The 14,796-nt window shown below is 35.4% G+C and overlaps 1 protein-coding gene and 1 long non-coding RNA gene across 2 annotated transcripts in view; one reads left to right on the forward strand and one right to left on the reverse strand.

Moving 5' to 3' along the window:
* RORA (RAR related orphan receptor A) overlaps positions 1-14,796 on the reverse strand; it is a 735,085-nt gene that overhangs the window by 101,333 nt on the left and 618,956 nt on the right. The gene's annotated exons all lie outside the window — the stretch shown is intronic.
* The window catches only part of LOC129014112 (uncharacterized), a 96,053-nt gene that overhangs the window by 50,626 nt on the left and 30,631 nt on the right, over positions 1-14,796 (forward strand). The window contains exon 5 of the long non-coding RNA XR_010123962.1: positions 4,962-5,026. This is a non-coding gene — a long non-coding RNA (uncharacterized LOC129014112). The remainder of the gene's footprint in view (positions 1-4,961; positions 5,027-14,796) is intronic.

A 14,796-nucleotide genomic window follows, 5' to 3' on the forward strand; every position in this document is an offset into this window, starting at 1 on the left:
TGGACAAGAGTTTCAAATGAATCAACCATACCCACTGTGATGTTTACAATTATGAAATTAAATCACACCATGTTCCTATGATGCAACTATATCTCCCAATGAGGCAACGCCCCTCAGTTACACTGACACCATCATTCAAATTTGGTTCTTGATTTCCCTTGTGCTAACGACTAATGCCAAGCTATCCTATAAGCAGGTCCCAGGTACAATTTTCTTTCTTTTGTATCGTTAAAGGATGGAAAACCATCGGAGACTGCATCCTCGTAAGTATGTTCTTCCCTACTCAGTGCAAGTGAACCCAGATATACAACTCGGATAATTCACAATGCTACTTTAAAACAGTATCCTGCTTTATAAAACAATGTTTTCAAAATAACCAAATCTATTAGCTCTAGCGTGCCTGTCGGACATCTGACTCCAAGGTGAATAATCTGACATCACTAGTAATCAGTATTTATTTCCAGATCATTTCAAATGAAATCAGTCATTGGGAACAACATGTAACATGACATCTGCTCCTGCAGTTATAAGTAGAATCATTCATTCTATAGATATGTCCCCAATAGAAATATAATCTCAAGTACTTATCTGAAATATTTACACATTTATTCAACAAAGACATTTCCAGAATAATGTAATACTGACCTTGCCCTTTAGAGATGTATTTCATTCACTTCCTACAATTAATGAGCAACAGAATTTCAGATATGAAGTCCTAACCTTCCAATGTAGCTAGATGCTATTTGTAATACATGCCTCTATTAAATGTCTTCAGCTTTTAACCCAGGTTATATTACTGTTCTTTATATTAACACAAAGCTCTTTGAGAGTAAAAACTAGAGGCTGTTTTTTTTTTAACCACTCAAAATGCACATTTTCTATGACATTATAAGTCCCCAACCAAACAAATCAGTCAGGAGTAAAAGGGAACATCTCCCATATTGAAGGGACATCTCCCTTCAATAATACCAAATCGGAGCCATAAATGATATATTTTAGCACAAACTTTTACCCACTATATATTAAAATACAATCATGTAAAAGCCGGGTATGGTGGCTCATGCCTGTAATCCCAGCACTTTGAGAAGTCAAGGCGGGTGGATCACTTGAGGTCAGGAGTTCAAGACCAGCCTGGGCAACGTGGTGAAACCCCATCTCTACAAAAATACAAAAATTAGCCAGGCGTGGTGGTGCATGCCTGTAATCCCAGCTACTACTCGCAAGGCTGAGGCATAAGAATTACTTGAACCCAGGAAGTTGAGGTTGCAGTGAGCCAAGATCACACCACTGCACTCCAGCCTGGGTGACAGAGAAATAATCTGTCTCAAGGTAAAAAAAAAAAAAAAAAAAAAAAAAAATGTAGAAATACAATAAAATATTAAAATGCAATAAATATGTAGGAATAATCATTTGGATTTTATTAAATAAATGCTTTTGAGTGCCGACTGTGAGGGAGAACACAGTGCTAAGGAACATATTCTTTCTTTTTACCAAGTGTTCTGAAAAAAAAAAAGTAATACTGCTTACATGAAGATAATTAAACAGAATGGGACTTCTTTACCAGGAATGGGAGTTTGTTATATATTAATTTGCAGCTCAAAGGTTTCTGTTGGCTAATCTCAGAAAAAGAAGGCACACAACATATTTATAAACACATGTAACTCATCTCAGAGTCTCCCAGGATGGTCACAGCCCCACGTGGTGTTCCTGTGTGCTGGGTTTCACACCGAATCTGTCACTTAGCGAGAAAGTAGAGAGACACTTCTAATGCCAAGTTGTTCCCAAAAACACCTAGGGGAAAAGATGGGTGCATTTTTCCAGGAGTCTAGACTGTAGTATCATTAGTAAATTGGTGCCAATCTTCCTGTGTTACAGTTTAAATAAATGATACTTGACTTTATGAGAGTATATTTTGTTTTTCACCACACAAGTTCTGATCTCATATTTTGCCACCCCAAATCACAGATATAATGCTATTGGGGTGAATGACAAACCAGTGGACTGGCAAATTTATCCCAAATCTGCAAGTGGCTCCTAGGACAAAGGTGATTTCAAAGTTTGCTGATGCATGTAAGGCACAGCATTTTGGTTTTGTCTCACCCAGGCCCTGCGTCTGTCTCTCCAGTGTGTGTCTGCTTGCTAATTCAATTAATTTTGTTATAGCTGAACAAGAAAGGGATCAGTGAAAGGTTAATGTGGTCCTAGGCAGCTTGATTCAATGGAATCCTTAGCCACCACTGCACTGTGACCTTTAGGAGTTGAGCCATTCTGGTTGACATAGAGCCAGGGGACCAAGTTTCCTATAAACACAATAGGGTCAGACCCAGAGAGTTGTAAAGCAAGGATACTTGGGAAGCTATGGACATGTCACAAACCAACCTAGAAGAGATCACAGCCTTGCTTAAATTTGAGTCCAGAAGGAGCCAGTTTCTCATAAAGGAACACTTACAAATGGAGTAATACTGGTGAGACCCAGAAGGCAACAGTAAGACAAGGAGCTCTGCTATTTATGAATATAAAGGGGGACGGGACAAGTGGATTAATGTGGTTTATCTGCCTTATTCATGATTTTAAAACAAATATAGATGTAGATTGAAATATGCATGTATGTATACATATGCATAGTCCATGAAATATGGTGAAATAGACTACATTTGGGTGGCAAGAGACACCTACAATTTTACACACTCACACCCACACACACACACACACATATTTCTCATAATCAGCCACACTTACTGAGTAGGTATTATACTGACACTGTGATGGATAATCAAACAAGAATAAGACAGTAGCCCTGATTCTGAGAAGGTCACAAATCAGCTGACCTGTGCTCTGAAAACTGTAGAGTTCCATGAGTCGGTCCAAACATTCCTAAAGGTGTAACATGTCTGGTTGCCCATTGAAAAGATGTTTGCGCAGCACTCTGCCACTCACTAACAGTTGACAGATGACTGCAAATCATTAGTGTGGCTATTAGTGTAATGCGATGTTGGAGGTGAAAGATTTGACTGAATGGAGACAATGGTGCAGGGCTTCTGGGATTTCTGGAACCATATATTTCATACACCTATTAGGAAATTCAGAGGACTGGCTTATGTTTTGTAATCATCACAATAAGGAAAAGGGTAAAGTTCACAGGCATACAGAGCTGTGCAACCTCCACAGAATAGGTAGGTGGCAGGTGCCTCACTACACGCACACCAGTCAAGGCAGGAAGGGGAGAAATGCAAACCAAGGCCAAGAGGGACCTCCATTCCTTTATGCCCCCATGCTGTGTTCTCACCCCATTCCTATACCTGGCAGTGGTACAGGCTATATATATAATATATAGTATATTATATAATATATAATATATAATACATTATATAATATATAATATATAATATATAATACATTATATAATATATAATATATAACATATATAATAAATAAATATATTTAATTTATATATAAATATATATTATTTATATATATTTATATATTATAAATATATATTATTTATATATATTTATATATTATAAATATATATTATTTATATATATTTATATATTATAAATATATATTATTTATATATATTTATATATTATAAATATATATTATTTATATATATTTATATATTATAAATATATATTATTTATATATATTTATATATTATAAATATATATTATTTATATATATTTATATATTATAAATATATATTATTTAAATATATTTATATATTATAAATATATATTATAAAATATATAATATAAAATAATATATATAAATATATATTTATATATATTATTTTATATTATATATTTTATAATATATATTTATAATATATAAATATATATAAATTATATTTAAAATATATAAATATATAAATAATATATATTTATATATAAATTATATAAATATATAATATATAATATATTATATGTTATATATTTATATATTATTTATATATTATATATTATATATTATATATATAGCCTGTACCACTGCCAGGTATAGGAATGGGGTGAGAACACAGCATGGGGGCATAAAGGAATGGAGGTCCCTCTTGGACTTGGTTTGCATTTCTCCCCTTCCTGCCTTGACTGGTGTGTGTGTAGTGAGGCACCTGCCACCCACCTATTCTGTGGAGGTTGCACAGCTCTGTATGCCTATAATATATATATATATAAAATATATAATATATATTATATATATAATATTGGAATCCTGCGTCCAGGATAGTTTCACACTTGTCATTAGCTTTCTACATCATGTCGGGCAAGCCATTTTACCTTTCAGGACACCAGGCCCCTCAACTGTAGCCTGATGGAGTAGGAACGGACTGCAATGGGCCCCTACCACTCCAACATCCTGTGACTGCTTTCAGAATCATTCCCCATCCACTTTTCAGGAACACTTTCTTCCCTTTCTCTGTGCTGTGCCATGTCTGCTTACTTCTCCAAGAAGCCTTCTTTGTTTGCTTGAATTCCATGGTATGGTGGAATGGGCTTTGGCATTAGATGAAGTTGGGCTCAAAACCAGCCTACATCCCACTCACTAGCTGTATGAGCTTGAGCAAACCTTTGTTTCAGCATATGTCAAATAAGGAGAGTAGAGCCTTATAGGGCCACTAGGAGGATTAAACAATATACAGAAAGGAAAAAGTGATATCTGTCAGTAGAGCTTACAAGTGGAACTACCATCACCACCCCATCAGCCCCTACATTGTTATATACACAGAGCCTGTGCCTGACATAAAATGTTAACCATTAATCAAAATTTGTTGAAATGTTTCTCAGCATGCACTTTTGCTGAGCGTTCTACAATTTTGAAACTCGTGTGTGTGTGGTGTATACAAAACAAGTATAGTTGACCCTTGAACAACACCGATTTGACATGTGTAGGTTCACTTATATGAGAATTGTCTTCCACTTCTGCCACCCCTGAGACAGTAAGACTAACCCTTTTTTCCTCCTCAGCCTACTCACTGTGAAGACAATGAGGATGAAGACCTTTATGACAATCCACTTCCACTTAATGAATAGTAAGCATAATTTCTCTTCCTTGTGATTTTCTTAATAACATTTTATTTTTTCTACGTTACTTTATTGTAAGAATACAATATATAATACATATAACATACAAAATATATGAAAATATATGTTAATTGATGGCCTATTTTATTGGCAAGGCTTCTGGTCAACAGTAGGCTATTAGTAGTTAAGTTATGGGGGATTCAAAAGTTATATGCAGATTTTTTACTACAAGGGGGTCAGCACTTTTAAACCCTACATTATTCAGGGATCAACTGTATTTATTAAGCACCTGCTAAGTATTGAGGACACAAAGATGGATAAGAATTAAATTGCCCATTGGCCTAAGAGGCCCTGTGGTCTAGCAGGCTTTTTATGTCTTATTTCCTATAGGAGAGAAAGTTCCCATCCAATGAGCAATGACTAAACACCTTCTGTGTGCAGTACACTGTGCTAGTACGTCGAGAGGAAAGGACAAAAATCAAGGTATCAGTCTATCCTTCAAGGAGCTTGCAATCTAGTAGGAAAATAAATGCAATGCTTATAATGTAAGGCAGAATGTGTGGCACATACTTGAAGTGTTCCAGAAATAAAGTACTGTGTAAGTCAAGAATAAGAGTGGTTACTGTGTGCGGGGTTCATCTGAAACTTTAAGAGAAGAAGGACTTCATGAAGGAGATTTGAGCTAGACCTTGAAGGCCAAATGACATCTTGGTGGACAGAAGTAAAAATGAAGAGCCTCTTAGAAGGAGGATAGAACACAGTTGTAAAAGTACAGGCTGGGTGCTGTGGCTCACGCCTGTAATCCCAGCAGTTTGGGAGGCCAAGGTGGGCAGATCACCTGAGGTCAGGAGATTGACACCAGCCTGGCCAACATGGCGAAACCCCATCTCTACTAAAAACACAAAAATTAGCCGGCTGTGGTGGCAGGTGCCTGTAATCTCAGCTACTCGGGAGGCTGAGGCAGGAGAATCACTTGAATCTGGGAGGTGGAGGCTGCAGTGAGCTGAGATCGTGCCACTGCACTCCAGCCTGGGCGACAGAGCAACACTCTGTCTTAAAAAAGTAAAGAAAATAAAAGAACACAGTTGTGAAAGTACAGAGACAGAAAATGCATTTCTCACTCAAGGAAACTAATAATGAGCATTTACCATAGATAAAATACACACAGATAAGAAGGGGAGAAAGCCCAAAATGTAGGTTGTAGCTATTTCTTCTGCCTTCCCTCACAGTGCCCAGGACAGAGCTCTGCAAACTATACACTTTCAGAGAATGATTTTTGAACAAATAATTGGAGGTAGAAGAAGGGAACTGAGCTTCAGAAAATAAATCTCTTTGCAGCTTGCCTATTTCATAGTCTTATTGTAAGGATTAATCATTGGTTTGATAGTCATAAAGTTAAATTACACTTAATAAAACACATAGAGCAAAAGAGTTCCACATCACAGCACACCAAGGAAGAATAAAACTGGAAATGGATGTTATTTCATCAGAGTGAAAAGCTAAGCAGAGCATTTTAGGATGAACAAGATAAATGGAATGTTATTTGATTTTGTATCTCATCCATTTCAGTTCTGAAAATTATCTGAGACAGTTCTATTAATATAGATGCTTCATATATAGGCCATATTTTATTTTTTAAAGAACTATCTTAAAAATATATTTTCAAATAATGGAGAAAAGATAAGCGGTTACAGATGGTTTTCCCTATTTTTGTCATGCATGATCAAGGACTGCAGAGTAACGTGGGCTTCATTGGGAAATCCAAATCTCGCAGCTAGGAGCGTTCCAGGAGCAAATGCTGGCATTATTTTGCTTTCACAGGGAAAATATGTTCCTGTTCAGTCAAGCAAAGTAATCAATTATTCTGCATTATGAAATACTCATTTTATAACTATTGACGTTTCAGACAGTTGTGCCACATGTCAATAGTGGTTTTGATGCTCACATTTAAGCTCCAGCTTATAGGATGGGATTCATCTGGGCTGACAGTGTCTGATCAGAAGTCTGTTCTCTGCTCTCAGAAGTCCATCTATTATTTATGTCCAGTCCTACACTGTGGAAGTCTGTTGTGAGCACTAAAACAAGAATAGATTTGGGTATTTTTTGTTTTAATAAAAAAGGTTAAAGTTTTCTCAGTATGTTAGATCCACATTTTAAAAAATCACTCTTCTCTTAAAATCTCTTCCTATATTTTGTAAGATGGAGGTAGATTAAATTAGGCATTCCAGTCAGAAGTTCCAAAATTCCTGTTAGATTTTTAGTATCTAGTGAAGCCTTGTGTCCTCAAAAATAATTTTGTGAAATCAAAATGGCTTTCCAATCATTATATAATACTGTTACTGTTGCTGCTACTACCTCTCCTACTGGTTAACCATTCCTTGGAACTTCCTGTGTGGCAGGCAGCGATTTTATGCTCTTTTTAAAAATCATTTCATTTACCGAAAAACATTCTGTACTTTCATTACATTCATTCTACAGATGAGGAAACTGGGGCACAGAAAAATTAAGTGACTTGTCCAGGAGGACAGGGCCAATAACCGGTGGAACCATAAGAAAAAATCCATGTACACCGATTCTAGCATGTGCACTCCTAAACATTATGCTGCAACTCTCAAAAATTGAATTAATTTTTCCTTCAATTCAGCACTACTTAGTATTTCAAAAATAGCAAGCTGACTTCTCCAGAAATCAAGAAGTACTACCCTAATAACATCTAGGCATGTGTGCGAGAAATTCTTTTATCACTGGCTTCTATAATTGAGCAAGGTTAGCATGTGTCATTATGAATTATTGCACAATTTAGTAAATTATTTAATTACTACTAATGAGGAAACATACTGTACATGGTTGTAATTATCCTGTTGGAAAACAATGTTGCCATTTGTACATTTAAGAAACACTTGCTACATACCAAATTAACTCTTGAGGGAAGTTTATTTTGTATTTTGGAATAATCAAACAACTCTAAATGTTGTTAATGGATGTTAGATAGGATTACAAGGAAACTAAAAAATACACAAATCAAAGCTGACATTCCTAAAAGACTCCAAACCAAAAACATCTGTTAAAAAGGTAAAAAATAATGATTTCATAGTTCACGATATTCTACAGAAAAAGCACAAGATATATTTACTGTTTTTACTTTTCCAAATTGTTTCACTGCTGCTCTTTTCATAGTTTTTGCAACATATATAATATAGCAATTTGTTCACCTACTTTAATCACCCAACAAATGGCTTTGATAGCACGATAATCTTAAGCGGAGCCATTTATTTTCAATGTACTTTAAGCAAACTGTTGTCTACGTTTATTAAGTGACTGTAGTGATGCATAGTCTTGTTATTTATAAAAGAACACAGTATATACATAGCCTTGGGATGTTTTGACAACACATCTTAAATAAAATATAGGTAAAATAATTTTCAAAATATAATACAAGTGAGAAAGAGTGACTTTTTTGTGTTAGCTACAGTATACATTATTGAGAAACTACTGATATGCATTATTGAATTTGTTGTAAAGCCTTAAGTACGTAATAGTCTCGGAAAGCCCAACTCGCCCATTATTTCAAAGGTTAGGTACATGTTATTTGGTGAAACTGACTTTCATAAACCAGAATGTAATGGTGATTTGATTTACAACATCTTTGCTCCTTGAAATATAACAGAGGTAATGTAGCAAAGCCATTATAAACAAGGAAGAATAAAAAAGGGAAATATCAGAGTTCAAGACACTCCAAGAGGGCATATGGTAAGTCTCTCTGCTTCTAAGGACACGAACAGTTAACTGTCTGTTTCTGATAGTTGCCTATCATTAAATAATCATATACAAGCAAGATAAGTAATATTATCATATTTGCTCTGTTGTCTTGTTTGTTATATTATCCCAAGGTCAGCTGCCATTAAACTGGGTAATCCAAATCAAACAAAAGTTTTGTCCTCTTATGAATAATGCATATACTGGAATCATATTATGATTTGCAGATTTCAGCACTTGTCAAAAAACCAGCAAGAAACTGTTTCCTGTCACCATGTTAGATTTAGGCACAACAAAACAAGAGAAAAGAAAACATGTTTTATGTGTTCAGAGAGATCGCTGCTCAATTTGCAGTATAACATAAATTACTCCATAGTGGTTATTTTACACTAACAGTATTTTATCAACTAGAACTACTGTAAAACATATAGGGTACTCTCTATTTTAATGGTATTTTCTGATGTCACTGTGTCAAACTAGAAGAATTGCACTTTGATTCGTCTTTCAGATCTCAGTTTTTTAATCTTATTAAAATATAATTTACATATTGGAAAACTCACGCTTTTTAGGATACAGTTCTTTGAGTTTTGACTAAGGCATTTAATTGTGTAACCACAATTAAATTAAAAGACACAGAACAGTTCTATCCCCTCTCCCCCAATATTCCTCTGTGCCCCTTTACAGCCAACCCTCCACCCCAAATCCTGGCAACCAGAGATGTTTTCTGTCCCTACAGCTTTGCCTTTAAAGAATATTATTTCAGTGGAATAGTATATTATGCAGCCTGTTGACAGGTTTCTTCCACTTAGCATAAAGCATTTGAGATTCATCCCCTGTTGTTGAGTACAATAATTTGCTCTGTTTTATTGTTGAGTAATATTCCATTCCACAGTTTGTTTATTCATTCCTCAATTGAAGGACAGTTGGGTTGTTTCCATTTTATGGCAATCAAAAATAAAGCTGGTATAAATATTCATGGTACAGGTTGTGGTGTGAACCTAAATTTACATTAATATTGGTAAATACCTAGGAATGGGACTATTAGATCATATGGGATGGATATATACATTTAATTATAAGAAACGCTTGATGGTTTCCAGAGTAGCTGTGCCATTTTGCATTCCTATCAGCAATGTATGAGAGTTCCAGTTGCTCCATATCCTCTCCAGCACTGGTGTTGTTGAATATTTATCCATTCATTGTTGATTTTAGTTCTTCAAAGTAGTTAAGTTCTATAAAGTTCCCAGGAACACTGAATTTTAAAAGACAAAATTATTCCTCCTAGAGGAAATACAGGGTTAAGTTTCTGTGAGTCTGTGCTCATAACTTTTTTGTCAACTGATCAATATATAACTTTGTTTTATGTGTGTTTCTGTTTAAAGACATCTTATTTAGTATGTATTGTTGATTCAATAACATTGCACTGGCAGCCAACAGCAGTATAACTCATGGCTAGAGACAGCTTATGTAACACATTGTATTTTCTCCATTAAGACATATCACAATCTTCTCGCACTTGAACACTAGACAGCACTTCAGCAAGCACTGTGCTTGGGGATCATTTTAAACAGTGAGACTTATCAATAAAAAGCACAAACAGGGCGGGGCATGGTGACTCAGGCCTGTAATCCCAGTACTTTGGGAGGCTGAGGTGGGTGGATCACCTGAGGTCGGGAGTTTGAGACCAGCCTGGTCAACATGGTGAAACCCCGTCTCTACTGAAAATACAAAAAAAATTAGCCGGGCATGGTGGTGCGTGCCTGTAATCTACTCAGGAGGCTGAGGCAGGAGAATCGCTTGACCTTGGGAGGCGTAGGTTGCAGAGAGCCGAGATTGCACCACTGCACTCCAGCCTGGGTGACAGAGCGAGACTCTGTCTCAAAAAAAAAAAAAAAAAAAAGCACGAACATTAGAAAAATATGGCATTGAATAGACTTTAAAAAGGACACCTGTTTATAATATGACAGCTGAAACAAGAGGGCAGAACATCACCTCAGTGGACCTCAGTGGGGAACCTGTTCTAGGACGCTGTGTGCACATACTTGTCTGCCAATGACCGCATACCCAGTGTTGATTTTGGGGTTATAAATAAATTTTAGTGAGTATGCAAATTTGTAAACACAAAATCCTCCAGTAATGCGAATGGACTGACCTTGTTTATCTGCTTATTTTTGCCATTCTATGGTCTAAGTTTAAATGTCACTGCCCTATAGACATCTTGTTCTTCTGTTTTTGTAAACCTGATTCGTCACCCTCTTTTCAAATCATAAATCATTTATTAACTTTTCTGCCTTCTTCTTTAGACTGTACACACTAGAGTCAGGAAACATACCTGTCTTATTCACCATTTCATTCCTTATATCATTAAGGCTTACCATAGTGCCTGGCACACATAGATATTGAGTAAATATTTGTTGAATCAGTGAATACTTCTTTGAAAGTAGCATGTATGGAAGAAAAAGCACTGGAATTGGAGTTGGAAAATCTGGTTTTCCATTCTAGTTCCAACAGTGGCTTTGTGATTGGTGACAAGTTACTTATATTCTTTGAGCTTCAATTTCCTCTCCTGTACAACTGAAAAACTAACACCTATCTTTAGAGATGTTTTTAAGATCTTAAAAGTTGGGCAATAAACATAAAAACCATTAGTATCTGGCACACTGTTGATACCCAATAATCACTGGATTGGAGTGGTTTATGACCTACCACTAGACATTTATAACTGTATGAGCAATATAAAATATACTAACAAATAGTGTGAACAGTAAGTTTATTTGGACATACAGATAGTGCTAACTCTGCATGTATTTGGCATTATATACTCAGAGCACCCAAATAATTAAGAGAATTTTTCACTTTAGAAGTGGATCTTTTGTTATTCTGTCAACCTAGCTATGCTCTTCAGACTCAAAGGTTCTACACACGATATACTATGTACATGTCACCATAAAAACTGATAATTTGTCTACTCCATTTCAAAAAAAAAATTCCTGAATGTTTAAAAGCAATTCTTCAGTAATGTAGTTAGAGTTTGTACTCTCTGGAAACAAGATTTTTTTTTTTCTTTCAAACACTCCTAGACAAACAAGGACATTTAGTTAAGCTTATTATGATTCTGTCTGAAATGCTTTCTTACAAAAACCTATTGTATCCCTTAAGATTTCGAGGCAATAAAAACCAATAATTTTAATAAAATTATGTCAATCTTCCCACATATAACTAAGGCTAACAACATAATCTAAATGTTAAAATATAGTGGAAAAGAAACTACATAAACAACGCATAAGGTTACTTCACTCAAAATTTATACAAATGATTTTCTTACAAAATTACGATGATCAGGTATGATTAATGATACGATTTAAGATTATTGGTTTTTAATAGAGGCAACACATGATGACTCACTGATAAAGCAAGCTAATAGCAGGGAGGGAGAGAAGGTAAGTTTGTATATTTGATTACAAAGCAAAACAGATAAGTAAAACCACAGAGTCAATAATGATTATATTATATGAAACTTTCATTGTTTCCTAACTTAGATTTATATTAACTTTTCTGGAGATAACATTTTTTAAACATATAAATCGTCATTAGGAACCTGACAACAGTTCTAAATCAAACCTAGGGTTTAAAACATCATTTGCCGACAGGCATCCTCCAAGTGTTTTCCACAGAGGCACATCACTTCTGATTATTCCCAGGCTATTTTAAATGATGTTGGACAGGGCTACTGAATGACTTGTCAGCGAACAGGAAAACATTATGACACCACTTCTCCAGATTTCTTCCCAGAACATGAAATATTTGGGATCGTTCTAATTGAATCAAGGCTAGCTTGAAAAAACAAGTTAAGCTTCACTTTAAAGCTTTCAGTTTTAACTGGAGGAATGCTTCTAACATATGGCAGCTGGGCTCTGACTCACAGCAACCTTCAAATTCTGGCCAAAATGTCTGTTTCCTGAGATTGTGTCTGATATGCCTGTGCATCCCTGGTGGGGCCCAGCAAGCATTCAGTAAATGCTATTGTTGGAACGAATGAATGAATTAAAGGGCTCCTAATTATGAGCTACAAATTCTTCCAGCAACAAAATAATCCCATAGGAAAGCTGCAATGTACTTGGAATTGATATCTACGAAGAGTTCTATTTTCAGCTCCTTTACAAATTATTTTTATCATTTATGCTCAACTTGGTCTTTCTTGTTTTTTTTTTTTCTAAACCAAGATGTGAAAAGCACAGAAGCATTTTCTAGAACATGAAAGACCAGTATACTTTGTAGAAAGTTTCATTGGTATGTAGCTTGTGTGTGATAATTATTTTTAAATCTCAGTTAATCATCATATATTTTCTTGGAGCAGACTTTGGGTGAGGCACTACGTGAAATGTTTGAAAAAGATAGTTAAAAGGAAAAAGTCCTATTCTTGACTATGCACCAAAAATTGTAACTAACACTAGTAGAAGGTATGCAGTTTCTAGTAAGATGAGTGGTTATCTAAAGAAATACTAAATTAGAACTGCTATCACAGAAGTATAAACAATTGCTATAATACTTTTCAATCAGACATCTCTCACATGAAAGCCTTGTGAAATGGAAGGTAGAAGCCGAAAAAAAAAACAGAAAAGAAAAAAGAAAAGAAAGAAACAAAGATCAGCAAAGATACCACTAAAACTCCAAGAACCAAAAGTTTGTATATGTGCTTTAAAAAGCATCCCTTTGATATTTACTCCGAGGCTCTTTTCTCTTATGTAAGACATAATTCTGACAACCTTGATATCTGAACTTCCAGTATACAGGAGATATTTTAGAAGCACAACAGAGACTTGTGCTCACAGGCGTAAAGAGAAACAATAAATATTGAAGGAAGAGATTTAAAAAATGATAAAAAGTTAGACATAAGAACTCAAAAAGTATGGCAGTATGGAGCCATTTAGCATAGAGGCAAAGAGCCAACCACACCTGCCGAGTTTCTGAGTGCATCCTGTATTACAGCATACTGTGCACACCATAATAATTAATGGTTATAATGACTTTGAATCACTAAGGACGTATTAACCCACGAACTCTAAGAAGATAGGGACTTACATAATATATTTTGAAAGCTCCCCTTCCCCCTATAAAGTGATTTAGTTTAGGCACTTATAGAAATATGCTGCAGAAAATTAATTTTTTATGATGTACCTCATTTTCTGATAATGCCTTGAATATGACATGGTATACATACCTAAAATAATAACCCTAACTATTTAAGACCTTACACTCAAGGACTTAGGTGTTCGTGTTTCAGTAAGCTATGTTCTGAAGCATACTGGAAAAATAAAGCGTGTTCCATAAGAAGCTACCTGCATTATACACAGGTATTTTATTTAATTCTAATATTAGCCAAATATCAATAAAGTAAAAACTCTTCAAACACAACCCTTTCTCCCTATTTAAAGCTAGAATGTTTTTGTAAATATTTACTGGAGTGATGAGTGTTCAGGGCTCAAGTTTAAATATATATCATTCTGTGAAGGTATTTGTTGCAATTGCTATTTATATAATAATGTTTAACCTGCCAGAATTCTGGAGAAAGAAAGATTAGCAGTTAAAGCAAGTTCAATGGGGAAAAAAGAAGAAAGCCATAGACACAACTTGGCGTTGTTTCCATTCGGTGCAGGTGAAGTGACAGGTTTTTAAAAGTATGCTTTATCCATGCACACACATGATACCGAAACCTTTTTCTTGGCTGCAACGATTCTTTTTCAAAACTGCTAGCCTGTTTTCAAGGCAGCTGCAAAACATCCGTGAAAACTAGTTAATTTGTTAGAGGCATGGAAATTGCTGCCTCTCCACCTGCCAGGCTAGATCCACATCGTACAGACTCTACAATGGCAGGAGCTGAGGGTCCTGAGATAAATTTTCTCGGCTCCTGCATAGACGGAGGAAAGGGAAGTTATTGCTGAGAATGTCCTAGACGTGGACGCGGAGCTCAGATGCTTTTGGGTGTTCTGTCTCTTTCACTCCACATATTGTCCTGGATGTA

Source organism: Pongo pygmaeus, chromosome 16, assembly GCF_028885625.2.
Source record: "Pongo pygmaeus isolate AG05252 chromosome 16, NHGRI_mPonPyg2-v2.0_pri, whole genome shotgun sequence".
In the NCBI taxonomy this organism is placed as follows: domain Eukaryota; kingdom Metazoa; phylum Chordata; class Mammalia; order Primates; family Hominidae; genus Pongo; species Pongo pygmaeus.